This window comes from Arachis ipaensis, chromosome B3 (assembly GCF_059453495.1).
Source record: "Arachis ipaensis isolate K30076 ecotype BB chromosome B3, ASM5945349v1, whole genome shotgun sequence".
Taxonomy (NCBI): Eukaryota; Viridiplantae; Streptophyta; class Magnoliopsida; order Fabales; family Fabaceae; genus Arachis; species Arachis ipaensis.
This window is the reverse complement of record NC_142438.1, coordinates 32,847,450-32,865,794: the sequence shown is the minus strand read 5'-3', so window position 1 is coordinate 32,865,794 and position 18,345 is coordinate 32,847,450.

The following is an 18,345-nucleotide window of genomic DNA, read 5'->3' as shown; positions in this document are numbered from 1 at the left end:
TATGAGGGAGGTCTTCGGAGCGATATTCTGAGCTTCGTTGCCCCAATGGAGATCAGGGTATTTTCTGAATTGGTGAATAAGAGTAGGGTGGCTGAGGATTGTGTGAGGAAGGTGGCAGCAGAGAAAGGGAGTTTGAGGGTGCCTTTTCAGAGGCCTTCAGGGAGGAACTTTGCTCCGAGAGGTAGAAATTTCAAGCGTGGAGGCTTGTTCCGCAGCAGACTCAGGGTCAAGGTAATTACAGAAGGTCGAATACCAATGCTAGTCAAGGAAAAAGGTTTGGGAAGTAGCCACAGCAAGATCTGAATTGTCAGAAGTGCGGAAGGTATCACCCTGGAGTTCCGTGCAAATTCGAACTTGGAGTATGCTATTCTTGTGGATAGTCCGGACATATGGCTACTAATTGCCCGGAGAAGAAGAAGTATGAGACTGGTAGGGTGCAGCAGCCAGGGAGAGTATACACCACTTCTACCAGAGGTGCTGAGGGATCTGAGACACTGATTAGAGGTAATTGTGAAATTGCTGGTAAAATCTTAAATGCTTTATTTGATTCAGGAGCGTCTCATTCATTTATTGCATTTGAAAAGGCCCATGAGTTAGGATTGAGAATGGTGGTTTTAGGTTACGATTTGAAAGTATATAACGCTACTCATGAAGCTATGGTGACTAGGATAGGATGTCCACAAGTTCCCTTTCGAGTACAACAGCGTGAATTTGTGCATGATTTGATTTGTTTGCCTATGACTGGTCTTGATCTCATCTTGGGGTTGGATTGGTTATCCAAGAATCATGTTTTGCTTAATTGTTCTGAGAAGTCAGTACAGTTTATGCCGGAAGGGTCAGGAGCATCGGTTGTGGTGAATAGTTACTATTTGAATTCTATGATAGTAAACTGTTCTGGAACTGAATGTCAGGGTATTATGTTATTAACTGCGGGAGTATCAGGTGATGATCAAAGTTTAGAGCAGATTCCCGTTGTATGTGAATTTCCAGATGTGTTTCCGGATGATATTAATGAATTTCCACCTAACCGAGAGGTTGAATTTGCAATTGAGTTGGTACCTGGATCCGGACCGATTTTGATTACTCCTTATAGGATGTCGCCTTTAGAAATGGCTGAACTGAAGGCTCAGCTGGAAGATCTGTTGGGTAAGCATTTTATCCGACCAAGTGTTTCTCCGTGGGGAGCGTCAGTGTTACTGGTAAAAAAGAAGGATGGGAGTATGCGGCTGTGTGTCGATTATCGGCAATTGAATAAGATCACTGTGAAGAATAAATATCCGTTGCCTAGAATCGATGATCTAATGGATCAGTTACAGGGTGCCGGTGTGTTTTCTAAGATTGACCTGCGATCAGGGTATCATCAGATAAGGGTTAGAGATGAGGATATTCCGAAAACTGCTTTCAGAACGCGTTATGGTCATTATGAGTATACAGTGATGTCTTTTGGGTTAACTAATGCCCCGGCAGTATTTATGGATTATATGAACAGGATTTTTCGACCGTATCTGGACAAGTTTGTTATTGTCTTCATTGATGACATTCTTGTTTATTCTAAGACTGAAGAGGAGCATGCTGATCACTTGCGAACTGTGCTGCAAATTCTGAGAGATAGGAAGTTATATGCTAAGTTATCTAAATGTGAGTTCTGGAAGAGTGAAGTGAAGTTTCTCGGCCATGTGGTGAGTAAGCAGGGAATAGCTGTGGATCCTGCTAAGGTGGAAGCAGTGATGAATTGGGAGCGACCAACTTCAGTGACAGAGATCAGGAGTTTCTTAGGTTTGGCGGGGTATTATCGCAGATTCATTAAGGGATTTTCACAGCTCGCCTTACCTTTAACTAAATTGACTAGGAAGGATACGCCTTTTATCTGGACTCCGGAATGTGAAGAGAGTTTCCAGGCATTGAAGCACAGGTTGACTACTGCACCTGTATTGGTATTACCTAAACCAAGTGAACCGTTTGAAGTGTATTGTGATGCATCTCTGAAAGGTTTGGGGTGCGTTCTCATGCAGCACCAGAATGTTGTAGCATACGCCTCACGGCAATTAAGGCCGCATGAAATGAACTATCCGACACATGATTTGGAACTTGCTACTGTTGTGTTTGCTTTAAAGATTTGGAGGCACTATCTCTATGGTGTTAAGTTTCATGTTTTCTCAGACCATAAGAGTTTGAAGTATCTTTTTGAGCAGAAAGAATTGAATATGTGTCAGAGGAGATGGATGGAGCTTCTGAAAGATTATGATTTTGAATTGAATTATCATCCAGGAAAAGCGAACATTGTGGCGGACGCTTTGAGTTGGAAGTCTTTATATGCAGCTTGGATGATGCTACGGGAGGAAGAGTTACTTAAGGCATTCCAAGGTTTGAATTTGGGAATTAGAGAAGAATCTGGAATTTTGTGTTTGAGTCAGTTGCAGATTTCAAGTGATTTTAAATCCGAACTTCTGAAGGCTTATCGAGACAGTGAAGCATTACGTAAGGTATTACCAGCAGTTGAACAAGGAAAACAGTGGAGAGTGTCATAAGGACAGGATGGTTTGTGGAGGTTCAAGAACCGGATTATTGTGCCAGATATTGGAGACCTGTGACAGAGAATCCTGAAGGAAGCTCATAAGAGCGGATTTTCAATTCACCCAGGGAGCACTAAAATGTATCAAGATCTGAAAGCAATGTTCTGGTGGCCTGGTATGAAGAATGATGTGGCATTGCATGTATCTAAATGTTTAACGTGTCAGAAGGTTAAGATTGAGCATCAGAGACCATCAGGGACCCTTCAGCCTTTGGAGATTCCACAATGGAAATGGGAGAGTATCGCAATGGATTTTGTGATAGGTTTGCCTAGAACCCGATCTGGTTGTGACACTATTTGGGTGGTTGTGGATCGACTAACAAAATCAGCTCATTTTCTTCCTATCCGAATAAGTTGCACAATGGAAGAATTGGCTCGAATGTATATCAAAGAGATTGTCAGGTTGCATGGTGTGCCTTCTACTATCATATCTGACAGAGATCCTCGTTTCACATCAAGGTTCTGGGGAGCTTTTCAGCGTGCATTTGGGACTCAGTTAAGCTTGAGTACTGCGTATCACCCTCAGACAGATGGTCAGTCAGAAAGAACTATTCAGACCTTGGAGGATATGCTAAGGGCTTGTGTTTTGGACCAGCCTGCGAGCTGGGATCGGTATATGCCATTAATAGAATTTGCTTATAGTAATAGCTATCATGCGAGCATCGGAATGGCTCCATATGAGGCTCTGTATGACAGAAAATGTTAGTCTCCACTATGTTGGTATGAAACTGGAGAAAGGAGTTTATTAGGACCTGAAATGATAGCTGAAACGACTGAGCAGATAAAGAAGATTCGTAGTCGAATGCTTATAGCCCAAATTTGCCAAAAGAGCTATGCTGACCAGAGGCGAAAGCCTTTGGAATTCGAAGAAGGAGAACATGTCTTTTTGAAAGTTACACCAACCACTGGAGTGGGAAGATCTATTAAGACTAAGAAACTAAATCCCCGTTATATTGGACCGTTTGAGATTCTGAAGAGAATTGGACCAGTGGCTTATAGAATTGCCTTACCGTCGTACTTTTCGAATTTGCACGATGTATTTCATGTATCACAGTTCGGAAGTATACTCCTGATGCAAGTCATGTTCTAGAACCAGAACCAATCCAAGTGAGAGAAGATCTAACACTCCCAGTAATTCCGGTGAGGATTGATGACACCAGTGTTAAACGATTATGAGGAAAGGAAGTATCATTGGTAAAAGTAGCTTGGAGTCGAGCTGGTATCGAGGAACATACCTGGAACTCGAATCAGATATGCGAAAGGACTATCCACATCTCTTTTCAGGTAACTAGATTTGAATTTTGAGGGCAAAATTCTTTATTAGGTGTGTAGGATGTAAACCCCGGTTAAATTAGTAGATAATTAGTCAATAAATTAGTTTTTAATAAGGAGGATTAAAAATGTGAATATTATATTAAATTAGGATAGAGCTCATCGAAACAAGAATTTTGACACCAATTTCAAAAAAATCGGTCCAAGATTGGACCGAACGGGCCGAACCGGGCCCGAACCGGGCCCGTGGGCCCAAACCAGCCCAAAAGGACATTAAATGAAACCAAACATTTCCTCTTTCTCTCCATACACACGTTCCAGCGAGCAAAGGGAATGGGAGAACGAGAAAACGTTCCAACGCTTTACGGTAAATTCAAATTACCGTAACTTTCTGATCCGAGCTCCAATCGCCGCACCGTTTGCGGCCACGCGTTCACCGCGTCGGCTAAGGTATGGTTTAGGTTTCTTGCATATAATATATAATATTCTGTGAAAACTTAGGCTAGATGACCATAGGATAAGTTGGAATGCAGGTGTATGTTTAATATTTAGTAATTTGTCGATGAATATAATTGGTTGAAGTTTATTGGATAATTAGTTTTTAATTTTGGATGGTAAATGTTGTTATGTTAATTTGGGGAGAATTATAGTTGAACGTTATTGTTGATGAACACGGTTGGTTTGGTGCTTGTTGATTAATTAATGATTCGGTGAATTATTGATTTAAGGTATTTTGTGTTACAAGCCTAGAATTTGTGAACTATGATTCTTAGTTGAATTTTGGTTGTTGGATTTGAATATTGTATGAGCTTAATTGTTGATATGAGGTAGATTTATTGTGGTGATTGTTATGATGATAAGGAAGGGTATGTTGAATTGAAAAGAAAGCAGGTTTGGACCCGAAAAGGGTGGCAAAGTCCGAGTTTTAGAGGAGATGCTGCCGAAATTTTATAAAAATTAGAGATTAGAGATTTTGTTTATATGATTATTTAAAAAGATTTAGATTCAAAGGTTATATGGTTTGATTTAGAGTTATTAAGAAAATGAACATGTTTTAAGTTTGATTCATTTAGAAAAGAATGAATTATGTTTTGAATTGGAACTATTGATGGACGGAATGGGAGGTGTGAGAATGAAGGATAAGGATTGAATATGATTGATGTATGATGATGAATGAGATGCGATTGAGAATGATGTGGATGTTGATGAATTATAATTGAATTATTTATATGGCTTATGAATTTGAATAATCTGAGATACGAGATTCCCTGGATTAAGTGCCGTGGCTTGCCACCACGTGTACCAGGTTGAAAACTCGATACTCTGTTGACCCTACGACGTAAGTGTGTGACCGGGCACTATATAAATTCCCGGGAAGGTTACCCCCATTGAGTATTATTGATTATTTGAGAAAAAAAAACTATGCATAGACTCTTGGGGATGCACATCGGGGGACAGTCTAAGTACAATTCAGACTTGTCGGGTTGGCTGGATAACCGACAGATGAGCCTCATCAGCCATAGGACAGGCATGCATCATATGCATATTACTTGAATTACTTGCTTGTGCTCTAATTGGGTGTGCCTATCTGTATTTGCCATGCTAAATGTGTATCTGTTACCTGCAGTAGTTGTAATCTTCTTGTGTTTGCCTTTATCTGTCTATTTGTTTGTGAAAATGCATGATGGAGTTGGAGGTATGGAGGAATGGCAGTATAGGACTTAGATTTAAGGTTAAGTTAAGTTAGGATTAAATATTTTTAGGAAACCACCTTTTATGGCTTCTGTTTAATACTTTAAACTCTATAATCTGAGTGTCGGCGCTCTAGGATTGCCTCTGGCATTCCCAGGACCTTATATATTATGTGTGTGGCACATTTACCATACTGAGAACCTCCGGTTCTCATTCCATACTATGTTGTTGTTTTTCAGATGCAGGTCGAGAGGCATCTCGTTAGGCGTCTGGACTCTTGAAGCGGAGTGGTTACAGGGTTATTTTGTCATGCTATGATGTATATATATGTACTTAGTTTTCTCTCCGCAAAACTTGTTCTTTTGATCCTCCTAGAGGTTTATGGAGAGGCAGGATTGTGTATATGTACTTTTAGATTTTGGATATGTATGTATATATGTGTAAATATTCTCCGGCCAGTCTTGACTTCGCAGGCTGAGTTAGGAGCTTGTTATTTTGTATCTTTGGCACTCTATTCCTACTTCTGTTATCTTATGTTTGACAGTTACAGTTTTCTTAGCATACAAGTTAACTCGTTCCTTGAGCGTTGCGCTTTTATCTCGCGATTTTTATTTCCCCTATCCTTCAAGGCTCCTAGCATATTATAACTCTTCTCCTATTATATGTACTCATTTTATTTTAGAGGTCGTAATACCACATCACCTCTGTTTTACGACTTAAGCGTAAAGCTTAGTGTGGTAGGGTGTTACACAGACAATATAATAATATCTATAATAATATTATTTTGGCCAATAATAAAAGATTTATTGAATCAAATTTAAGAAAAAATAAATTATTATTAATTAAATAAATATAAATATATAGGATTCCTACCCATATTTGGACCGTTCGGTATATTACTTGAACCAGCTCCACTGTTATTGTGAGTATCTGTATATGTAAAAAATTTATTATTAAGATGAAAATAATGTAATTTGATAATTTAAGGGTACACTCAAGAAATAAATTATACATAATTGGTACTAAGAGTCTCGTAACATAGATATATCGTAAAAAATAATTCATATTAAATGATAAATTAACAACATAAATTTATTAATGGGAAGTATAAGGTAGAGTACCTGATACAGAGTATTGTTGAGCGGGTATATTTGTGATATCTTGTAATGGTGTTGTCATGTTAGTTGGTCCTCTTGATGTATCGATTTATTTTCCTCGTCTAATACTCTCTCGGTAACTGGCACGTTTTACGTTATATTTAGGTGAAGTGAGAAGGATGCAGGAGAAGATGGAGGAGAAATGAAGAAAATTTTTTCTATTATGGAGTAACCAGTAATGTGAAGTGAGAGAGATTAAGAGGAAAAACTGGTATCCTATTAGTTATTATAGATAAAAATGAAGTAGTGAAAATTCTGTAACTAACCTGTACTAATGGAGTATTATGCAGTAATGTGATGTGAGAGAAATTAACGGGAGAAACTGGTATCCTATTAATGAAATAATTATAGAAGTTATATTGAGGTGAACGTGAATGAAAATGAAGTAGTGGGAATTCTGTAACTGGGAGTAAGTTATTAGAAAGGATAAAAATGGAAAAAAAATTTGGACACCAAAATGGGTTTTCTCATTATATATTGTTATAGATAAAGCGAACGGAATTGTGCAGTAAGTGGGCCTCCCACGTTTTATTCTATTCATAAAACCTGTACCATTCCGAAAAAAAAAATATGCTGCCAATATGAAATATCATTTCTAAATTATATTCACATAATCAAAATTTTAAATGTAACTATGTAACGTGAGTTCATCTTTTTTATTTTTCTATTGACCCTTTGTTTTCTAAACTCTTTTTAATTACCTGCACACTTACCAACCATTAATTAAAGTTTCAATTATGCCTTTTTGGGATGCTACGCGTGGGTTTTCAAGGATGAAATGGATGGTGACGGTGTAATGAGTGAGTGAGGCAAGACATTAAATCTACTAAAACTCTAGTGGATTCGTTTCTTAAATCTGAAAGTATTTCATACACCATGAAGAGGAGGGTTTCAAATAGTCGCATGTCTATTCGTGCAGAGGGTGAGTGTTACATTGTATTTAGGAGACGGACACCCGGAATATACAACACTTGGGAGGCAGCAGAGCCACAGGTGAGCGGCTATCCGAGACATCTGCATCGACGGTATCGGAGCTTTGAAGCGGGTTGGAGAGCAAAGGTTGATTACATGCACGGACAGTGTGTGGGTGCTTCAAATAACGGCCAAAGAAGTCAGCAGTTACCTGTTGGTGCTGCGTCTGGTTCGGCCAGTGCAAGCGACCCCATCTTCATCATGCCGTATACTTCACAGCAGATGGTAGACCGCATCTTTGTGTTAACTCATTCTCGCATCAGGTGTCACTAGAGACACAACCAACTTCCCCCAATGAAAGTGAAGACTACCTCCCGGGTTCAGACGGTAAGTTCTTTTTACGATTTGGTTGGAATTTTTCTACTTTAGACTGTGAATAAAGAAGTTGGGTTTATTTTTGAGTAACTAATCATTTATTGTGGTGTTGCATTGGCGCAGCAAGTGCCATTGCGCGACTTCAACATGCAGTTAGCAAGCTAGAGGGGCGTGTGTCTCAACTAGAAGTAGAAAACAAGAAGCTTTTAATACAGTTAATAGAGGCAATGGATTAGATGTCAAATTTGTTAAGGACGAAGACTCGCAGCAAGTAACAATTTTTCCTGAAAGTCGGTCGATTTTGCTGTATGCTATGTTGGCAATTCATAAGTAATTGACTAGTGAAAGCAATGAACATGGCCCCGCTATATGTGAGATCTTTTTTTGTTGGTCTCTAAAATATAGATGTGTTCAGTTTTCGTTTATGTGTTTTACATCATCTGGATGTCATGTTGTATGTGTCACTGCGTTGTTGTATTGATGGAAATAGGTGTTGTTAAGTAGGAATGAATTAGATCTCCTTAACCTTCGTAAACTATTTGGTTCAATGATTCATATTTGATTATCTATAAAAATATATAATGGGAATACAAAAGGTTTGGTGTCCAATATTTTTTTCTTATTTTAATCCTATTTTTATAATCTAAAACTACATCCTCAATCACGTACTCACCTTCTGTAAATTTCGCATTAACCCACGACAGAATGATGTAACTGCTTCACTTAAAAAAATTGCTCACTCACAATCGTAAGATTATAAAAATGGCTCCACTTACACTCTTGTTTAAACAAGGTAATTTTTTTTAATTAAATGTACAAAGAATAATTTTTTTCTTTAAATTATTATCATACTATTTTAATATACTCTTGATGCTTATCTACAATATATAATGAAAATTAGTGTCTAAATTTAAATTTTAATATTACTCTTAAAGAGAGGTTTATTATTAAAAAAATTCTTTTGTCAATTACGTTAAATAAAAAAATTTCTACCCATTTTTTTACAGTAACCACACTAAGATATTCTTATTGGATGTAAATTATTGTTACAAATATTTTTATTAAGATATGTTTTTAAGGAATAAAAGTAAAATAGTTCAATAAGGATAATTTTTTTAAAAAAATAAATTTACACTAATAATTTTTCTCTTCAAATTATTAACGTACTTTTCTAATATACTCTAAGTACCTACACAATATATAATATCAATTAGCATTCAAATTTAAGCTCCAATATTGTTAATAACCAGAGGTTTATTATTTTTTTTAAAAATTTACACACAATAATTTTTGTATCAATATATCATGATTCATTTTAAAAATAATATTTATTCATCTAAGTCATAGAGTGTCTTAAAAAATCATATTTAAATAATTTTTTTATCTTTTAACTATTTTATATTTTTAGATTCAAAACTTTTTATTTTTTTATTCAAGGTTTATTTTTATAGTTTATTTTAATTCTGTTATTCAAAACTATTAATATGAATTTTAATTTTAGGATAAATAAAAAGACGAAATTTTTTTATAAATTAAATTATTGAAAAACTTACTTATTATAGAAGAAGTCAAGTGTATTTCTTGATTATAAGAATACATATAATTCACTTTTGAATGTAATTAAAATAAATATAAATTTATTCAATTTTTTAAAATTTACATTAATTATTAAAATTATAATATAATGAATGTAATCTTATACAAATATAAAAACAATTTCATAACTATTTCTTTGTTAGGAGAAAACATGACTTAATAAGGATAAAGTCTAATTTAAACAACTATAGATAAGTAAGATAAGTAACAAAAAACGAACATAAAATTTAATTTTTTTTGTTATTTGGTATAAAAATAAATATAATAAAATAAATCATTGTTCTCATACATAATAACATAAAATTTGACATTTTTCCTTTCTAGAACTATTTATTTTTTTAGTTTTTATTCTTATTTTTGTGCTTTATTCTAATTTTGTTAAACAAAAAAGTTCTAATATTATTTAACTTTAATTTTTAACTTTTACCACAAATAAAAATATATGACTTTGTGTGTATTAAATAATAAAAAAATACTCGAAACAGAAAAAGTTAAGTTTACTCTTTCATTATATTTATAGGAGTGTAAATTATTCGCACAAGTGTTACAAGACCTTTTTTTTTTACTTTATTTTTAAATTAGTATTCACTTTTGATTGTAATAATTATGAATTAATACATGGTGATAACTAATTGTGATTGTAGAGAAGATCGAAGGAGAAGAAGAGAGAACAAGCCAATATAAGCATGGGGATGAGCCAATGATAAATATGTAGATAGATAATGGTTAGAAAAAAGAATAATGAAAACAAAAATTAAAAATTCTAAAAGAATAATAAAACTAAAGATAATTTGAAATATTGAATATAAAATTATTAGAAATAAAAGTTTTTTAGCCATTAAAATTATACGAAAGAAAAGAGTGATTTAAATATAAATTTTTATATCTACTCTAGATTAAATAAAATTGAGAAATAAATAAATTTATAAATATTTATAATTTTTTATCTTCATTGTTACACATAATAACAACTTAATGATTTAAGTATTATACCTAAATTAATTTAAATTTAATTATTCTATATATTAAAAAAATTAAATAACTTATAGATTTTTTTATTTTTTATTTAATTATTCTATACAAAATTTTTGAATGCTTGATATCTTAATTTTTTTTAAATGATAAAATATGATTTAATAAGCAAGTATGAAAAATAAATATCTAAATAATAGTTATACATCTAGATATCTAAATCAAACAAAAAAATAATTTTTTTAACAAATCTTTAACAACTCTAAAGTTAATACAATGGATAGTTATGGATCAGGGCGATGAACAAAAATGAGAGCTACTATAATGATAAGGTGGTAATTGATTGCCGTTGGGGTTAACAGAAGAAGAAAACAAGGGAAGGGAATAAAACAAGGTTAATAGTGACGAGACAATAATAGTTATTAATATAATTTTATTTTTAACAAAATATGATATAAATAAGATCACGTTAATATTAAAATAAAAGAATACTTATCAAATAAATTTAAAAAATGAATAATATATTAACAAAAAAATTAAAATTAATTTCTTAAAAACAATAGAAAAGCGGCTAAACAGTGCCTGTTGAGTCGCTAGTAAATATAATGAAAGTAATATAAGAAAGTACTACATATTTGTGCCCCGCAATCAAAATTAAGTTTACTACATAATTATATAAAAATATAGTGATTTTATGTTTATATTTATAATCAAAATTATATATAGAAACATGTAAAATGACTTCACATTTGTTATTAAACATTTAACTTTTTTAGTACAAAAGGGATCGACAGCTTTCATTTAATAATATGAAATATCATTTCTAAATTATATTCACATAATCAAAATTTTAAATGTAACTATATAACGTGAGTTCATCTTTTTTATTTTTCTATTGACCCTTTGTTTTCTAAACTCTTTTTTATTATCTGCACACTTACCAACCATTAATTAAAGTTTCAATTATGCCTTTTTGGGATGCTATGCGTGGGTTTTCAAGGATAAAATGGATGGTGACGGTGTAATGAGTGAGTGAGGCAAGACATTTCATCTACTAAAACTCTAGTGGATTCGTTTCTTAAATCTGAAAGTATTTCATACACCATAAAGAGGAGGGTTTCAAATAGTCGCATGTCTGTTCGTGCAGAGGGTGAGTATTACGTTGTATTTAGGAGACGGACACCCGGAATATAAACACTTGGGAGGCGGGCAGAGCCACAGGTGAGCGGCTATCCGAGAAATCTGCATCGGCGGTATCGGAGCTTTGAAGGGGGTTGGAGAGCATGGGTTGATTACATGCACGGGCAGTGTGTGGGTGTTTCAAACAACGGCCAAGGAAGTCAGCAATTACCTGTTGGTGCTGCCTCTGGTTCGGCCAGTGCAAGCGACTCCATCTTCATCATGCCGTATACTTCACAGACGCGGTTAGTGGTGGACCGCATCTTTGTGCTAACTCATTCTCGCATCAGGTGTCACTGGAGACACAGCCAACTTCCCCCAATGAAAGTGAAGACTACCACCCGGGTTCAGACGGTAAGTTCTTTTTACGATTAGGTTGGAATTTTTTTACTTTAGACTGTGAATAAAGAAGTTGGGTTTATTTTTGAGTAACCGATCGTTTATTGTGGTGTTGCATTGGCGCAGCAAGTGCCATTGCGCGACTTCAACATGCAGTCAACAAACTAAAGGGGCGTGTGTCTCAGCTAGAGGTAGAAAACAAGAAGCTTTTAATGCAATTAACAGAGGCAATGTATTAGATGTCAAATTTGTTAAGGACAAAGACTCGCAGCAAGTAACAGTTTTTCCTAAAAGTCGGTTGATTCTGATGTATGCTATGTTGGGCGATTCATAAGTAATTGACTAGTGAAAGCAATGCACATGGCCCCGCTATGTGTGAGTTCTTTTTTTGTTGGTCTCTAAAATATAGATGTGTTTAGTTTTTGGTTATGTGTTTTACATCATCTGGATGTCATGTTGTGTGTGTCACTGTGTTGTTGTATTGATGGAAATAGGTGTTGTTAAGTAGGAATGAATTAGATCTCCTTAACCTTCGTAACCTATTTGGTTCAATGATTGATTTTTGATTATCTATAACAATATGTAATGGGAATACAGAGGGTTTGGTGTTCAATATTTTTTCTTATTATACTCCTACTAGCGGCTGAACAGGCACGGTATAACATAAAAATTAAAATATAGAATAACATAAAAATAATAATATAGAATAGTCAATGATAATATAAAAATGTTTAAATTAAAATAATAATATATTACCTATCTATAAACAATAATAATATGAAAATGATTTAATTATAATGAACACATAAATCACTTATCTACAAATAACATAATCCATGAAATAGTTATTACCATAATATTTTATCTTCTTCTATCTAACTCAAAGTCATAAAAATAAATAGAAAAATATGATTGTTTACAAAAAATAGCCATATCATATTCTTTTTCTTTGTTTAGGGACCTTTTTTTTAGTGGTAAGTCAAAGTACGGATCTGTATTTGAAGAATCTTTCTTGTGCCTACAAAAAGTGTAAAGAAGAAAAATAATTGTCTTTTTTTTTTGTGATTATAGAACAAACTATAAGTAAAAACGTTAAGATAAACCTAAAGTAATTTCTGAATTTGTAACCGAGTAAAAATCTTTAGTAATTCCTCATACATCTCCTTATCAATAAATTCTTGAGCCTTGAAGAACTACATAATTTAAAAATCAATAAAATATACCATATGCCAATACAAATTTCATTATATTTGAACGACAATTTAACAATAAAAAAATAAAACCTATAAAATTAAAATTTTTTGTTTGAGATTGGATTTCCTATACATACACAATAAAAGAAGCCATTAAACCCTCTGTAGAGCATTCAAATCTATAATTATGCGATATTACCTCTATTTTGTGCGGTTTCTTAATCTATAATAAGGTACCTGCAATGTTCTTCTTTACTAACATGAGTTGGTTCCGCTTCTGTGAGTTTGTTGCTGGAAAAAGGAAAATGTTTAATTTATTATCATTGGTTTAAAATTATTTTTTGCAACTATTCAACATGTGAAACATAATTTCCGTTGCAATTTCAGAGTAACTTTTTAATATTTTAGGCATAAACTCTTTCCATTTATTTAATGGAACATGAAGAATATAGAAAGGAGATAGATAATAGGCATATCAATAACATTCTGATTACGATGATTGCATTACCTTGTATGTTATTGGAAAGTATTTCCTTTTTTATCATCTTCCAGAATTGGGTCTTGTCTGTTTTAACTTATCCTCCCCAACCAATAGAATAAATTTGAAGGGAATGAACCTATTAGATAACATATGATTATGATTACTAACATAGAAATAGAAGTATGTATATTTAATACAATTTTGACAGTAATTAATTTAAAAAATTACTTTATTGTCTATTGGTTCGATTGATGCAATTGCTTGCTCATCTTTCCATGCACTCCAGAGACTTTGGAATCCTTCTTACTGTAATTGATATTTGTTAATATATTTCTAGTATATCTAGTATGTCTCAATTAATGATAATTAGTACGTACCTGTTCAAGTTCATTGTCTTTATCTCTTGGCATATATTGATGAGCACCTTTGAAATCAAATTGTCTATTAAAAAAATATAAGTTGTTAGTCGTCAATAAATTGAAGTTTGTAAACAAAAATATTTATATCAATGAAAAAGATTTAAAGATTAAAATTATATCCATATTTAAAAGTCATAATTTTTTTTTGTATAAAGTTCTCTGTTGTATCAGTTGTCTTATAGCATTTTTTAGTTAATTATCTTATACAGGGTATGACGATTTTTGCCTTTGGCTAAATTTTTTAGTTTGTATGTTTTGTTTCATGTTTTTTAAATGTTTAGATATTACTGGTCGAAATAATACAATACATAACGATAATATTGGTTCATATTTTATTTGTTCTATTACTTCTAATAATTTTTATTTTGTATGCTTTCGCCTAGAATTATCATTTTAATTTTTACTATTTATTTTATTTCTTAAATATATTTTATTTAATTATTTTATTTTGTCTTATTTGTATGAATTATAACAAAATGATTCAACAAAATATAATTTTTTTTAAATTAACTATTTTTTTATTTTCGTTAAAGTTTACATATTTTTCATTGGCAAATAAATATTTTAAGTATTATTTTGGTTTTTATAAAATTTTTTGTATATAGATTTTAATTTTTTTATAGGCACTGGCAATCTTTTTTATAATTGGTTCTTGTAATGATGTTAAATAAATAAATTTTTTAACATTTTATTTAATTATTTTATTTTGTCATATTTGTGTGAATTATAACAAAACGATTCAACAAAATAAAAAATTTTTTAAATTAACTATTTTTTATTTTCGCTAAAGTTTACATATTTTTCATTTTAATTGGCAAATAAATATTTTAAGTATTATATTGGTTTTTATAAAATTTTTTGTATAGATTTTAATTTTTTTTGTTAGGCATTGGCACTCTTTTTTTATAATTCGTTCTTGTAATGATCTTAAATAAATAAAATTTTTAACATCAATTATACTCACACTTAATATTTACTATGAATACATTAATATGCTAACATATAAGGATAAAATAATAATTTTTTTATAAATTTATTTACCTATTAAAATTATGTCACAAAACTAAATATATAAAGAAAAAAAAGTAGAATACTAACCAGTTATATTTTTTTCACGTCTACTATTTTGATCAGATCTATTTCCATAAATTTCTGATAGAATGTAAAAAGAACACATTAACAAAATTATAAAATTGTTCGTTGAATTAAGTTTGCACAGTATCAGTGGTAATTGAGAGGTTACTTTATAAGAAACAAATCATACAAAATTAAATTGATTGGGAGCAATAGATTAAGTAGAATACCCATTAATATCATAATTATTCAAATTTTGAATAACTAAAAAAAATAGATAGTGACCGAAAAATACAAATACATGATAGGCAGTAAAAAGTTACCATTTGAAAAATGATTCAAGTGTAATCATATAATAAATTTATTAAGTGAAGAAATTATTATTTATTTTTTATAATGTTATATATATTTATTAAAAATATTTAAACCTTTTTTGTGTATTAAATAAAACGTTTAAAAGAATTGTAGAATATTAAAAAAGATATGAAATATAAAATTCTATTAGATATTAATTGGACCACTATTATTATGAGTATCTGAATAATAGTAATCATATTATTGGAACGACAATAATGTATTTTAAAAGTACATTCGGTAGATAAATTACAGATAAATAGTACTAAGAGTACATTAACATAGAGATATTGTAGAAATAATTCAAATTAAATGATAAATTAAATTGTAGAAAAAAGATTAAAAAATATGTACCAGAATTATCTACTACGCTTTTTTGTTACAGAGTCAGAAAATTTAATAACAAATATATTATTAAACATTGAACATATATATTTTTCTTATAATAATACAATTATAAAAAATTTATATCTGTATAATATTAGATTAAAAAATTATTAAGTTATTTAATAATTGAGATTATAATTCTGTACAGACAATATAATAATATCTATAATAATATTATTTAGGCCAATAATAAAAGATTTATTGAATCAAATTTAAGAAAAAATTAATTATTATTAATTAAATAAATATAAATATATAGGATTCCTACCCATATTTGGACCGTTCGGTATATTACTTGAACCAGCTTCACTGTTATTGTGAGTATCTGTATATGTAAAAAATTTATTATTAAGATGAAAATAATGTAATTTGATAATTTAAGGGTACACTCAAGAAATAAATTATACATAATTGGTACTAAGAGTCTCATAACATAGATATATCGTAAAAAATAATTCATATTAAATGATAAATTAACAACATAAATTTATTAATGGGAAGTATAAGGTAGAGTACCTGATACAGAGTTTTGTTGAGCGGGTATATTTGTGATATCTTGTAATGGTGTTGTCATGTTAGTTGGTCCTCTTGATGTATCGATTTGTTTTCCTCGTCTAATACTCTCTCGGTAACTGGCACGTTTTACATTATATTTAGGTGAAGTGAGAAGGATGCAGGAGAAGATGGAGGAGAAATGAAGAAAATTTTTTCTATTATAGAGTAACCAGTAATGTGAAGTGAGAGAGATTAAGAGGAAAATCTGGTATCCTATTAGTTATTATAGATGAAAATGAAGTAGTGAAAATTCTGTAACTAACCTGTACTAATGGAGTATTATGCAGTAATGTGATGTGAGAGAAATTAACGGGAGAAACTGGTATCCTATTAATGAAATAATTATAGAAGTTATATTGAGGTGAACGTGAATGAAAATGAAGTAGTGGGAATTCTGTAACTAGGAGTAAGTTATTAGGAAGGATAAAAATGGAAAAAAAATTTGGACACCAAAATGGGTTTTCTCATTATATATTGTTATAGATAAAGCGAACGGAATTGTGCAGTAAGTGGGCCTCCCACATTTTATTCTATTCATAAAACCTGTACCATTCCGAAAAAAAAAATATGCTGCCAATATGAAATATCATTTCTAAATTATATTCACATAATCAAAATTTTAAATGTAACTATGTAACGTGAGTTCATCTTTTTTATTTTTCTATTGACCCTTTGTTTTCTAAACTCTTTTTAATTAACTGCACACTTACCAACCATTAATTAAAGTTTAAATTATGCCTTTTTGGGATGCTACGCGTGGGTTTTCAAGGATGAAATGGATGGTGACAGTGTAATGAGTGAGTGAGGCAAGACATTAAATCTACTAAAACTCTAGTGGATTCGTTTCTTAAATCTAAAAGTATTTCATACACCATGAAGAGGAGGGTTTCAAATAGTCGCATGTCTATTCGTGCAGAGGGTGAGTGTTACATTGTATTTAGGAGACGGACACCCGGAATATACAACACTTGGGAGGCGGCAGAGCCACAGATGAGCGGCTATCCAAGAAATCTGCATCGACGGTATCGGAGCTTTGAAGCGGGTTGGAGAGCAAAGGTTGATTACATGCACGGACAGTTTTTCCTAAAAGTCGGTTGATTCTGCTGTATGCTATGTTGGCAATTCATAAGTAATTGACTAGTGAAAGCAATGCACATGGCCCCGCTATGTGTGAGATCTTTTTTTGTTGGTCTCTAAAATATAGATGTGTTCAGTTTTCGATTATGTGTTTTACATCATTTGGATGTCATGTTGTGTGTGTCACTGCGTTGTTGTATTGATGGAGATAGGTGTTGTTAAGTAGAAATGAATTAGATCTCCTTAACCTTCGTAAACTATTTGGTTCAATGATTCATATTTGATTATCTATAAAAATATATAATGGGAATACAAAAGGTTTGGTGTCCAATATTTTTTTTCTTATTTTAATCCTATTTTTATAATCTAAAACTACATCCTCAATCACGTACTCACCTTCTGTAAATTTCGCATTAACCCACGACAGAATGATGTAACTGCTTCACTTAAAAAAATTGCTCACTCTCAATCGTAAGATTATAAAAATGGCTCCACTTACACTATAGTTTAAACAAGGTAATTTTTTTTAATTAAATGTACAAAGAATAATTTTTTTCTTTAAATTATTATCATATTATTTTAATATACTCTTGATGCTTATCTACAATATATAATGATAATTAGTGTCTAAATTTAAATTCCAATATTACTCTTAAAGAGAGGTTTATTATTAAAAAAATTCTTTTATAAATTACGTTAAATAAAAAAATTTCTACCCATTTTTTTACAGTAACCTCAC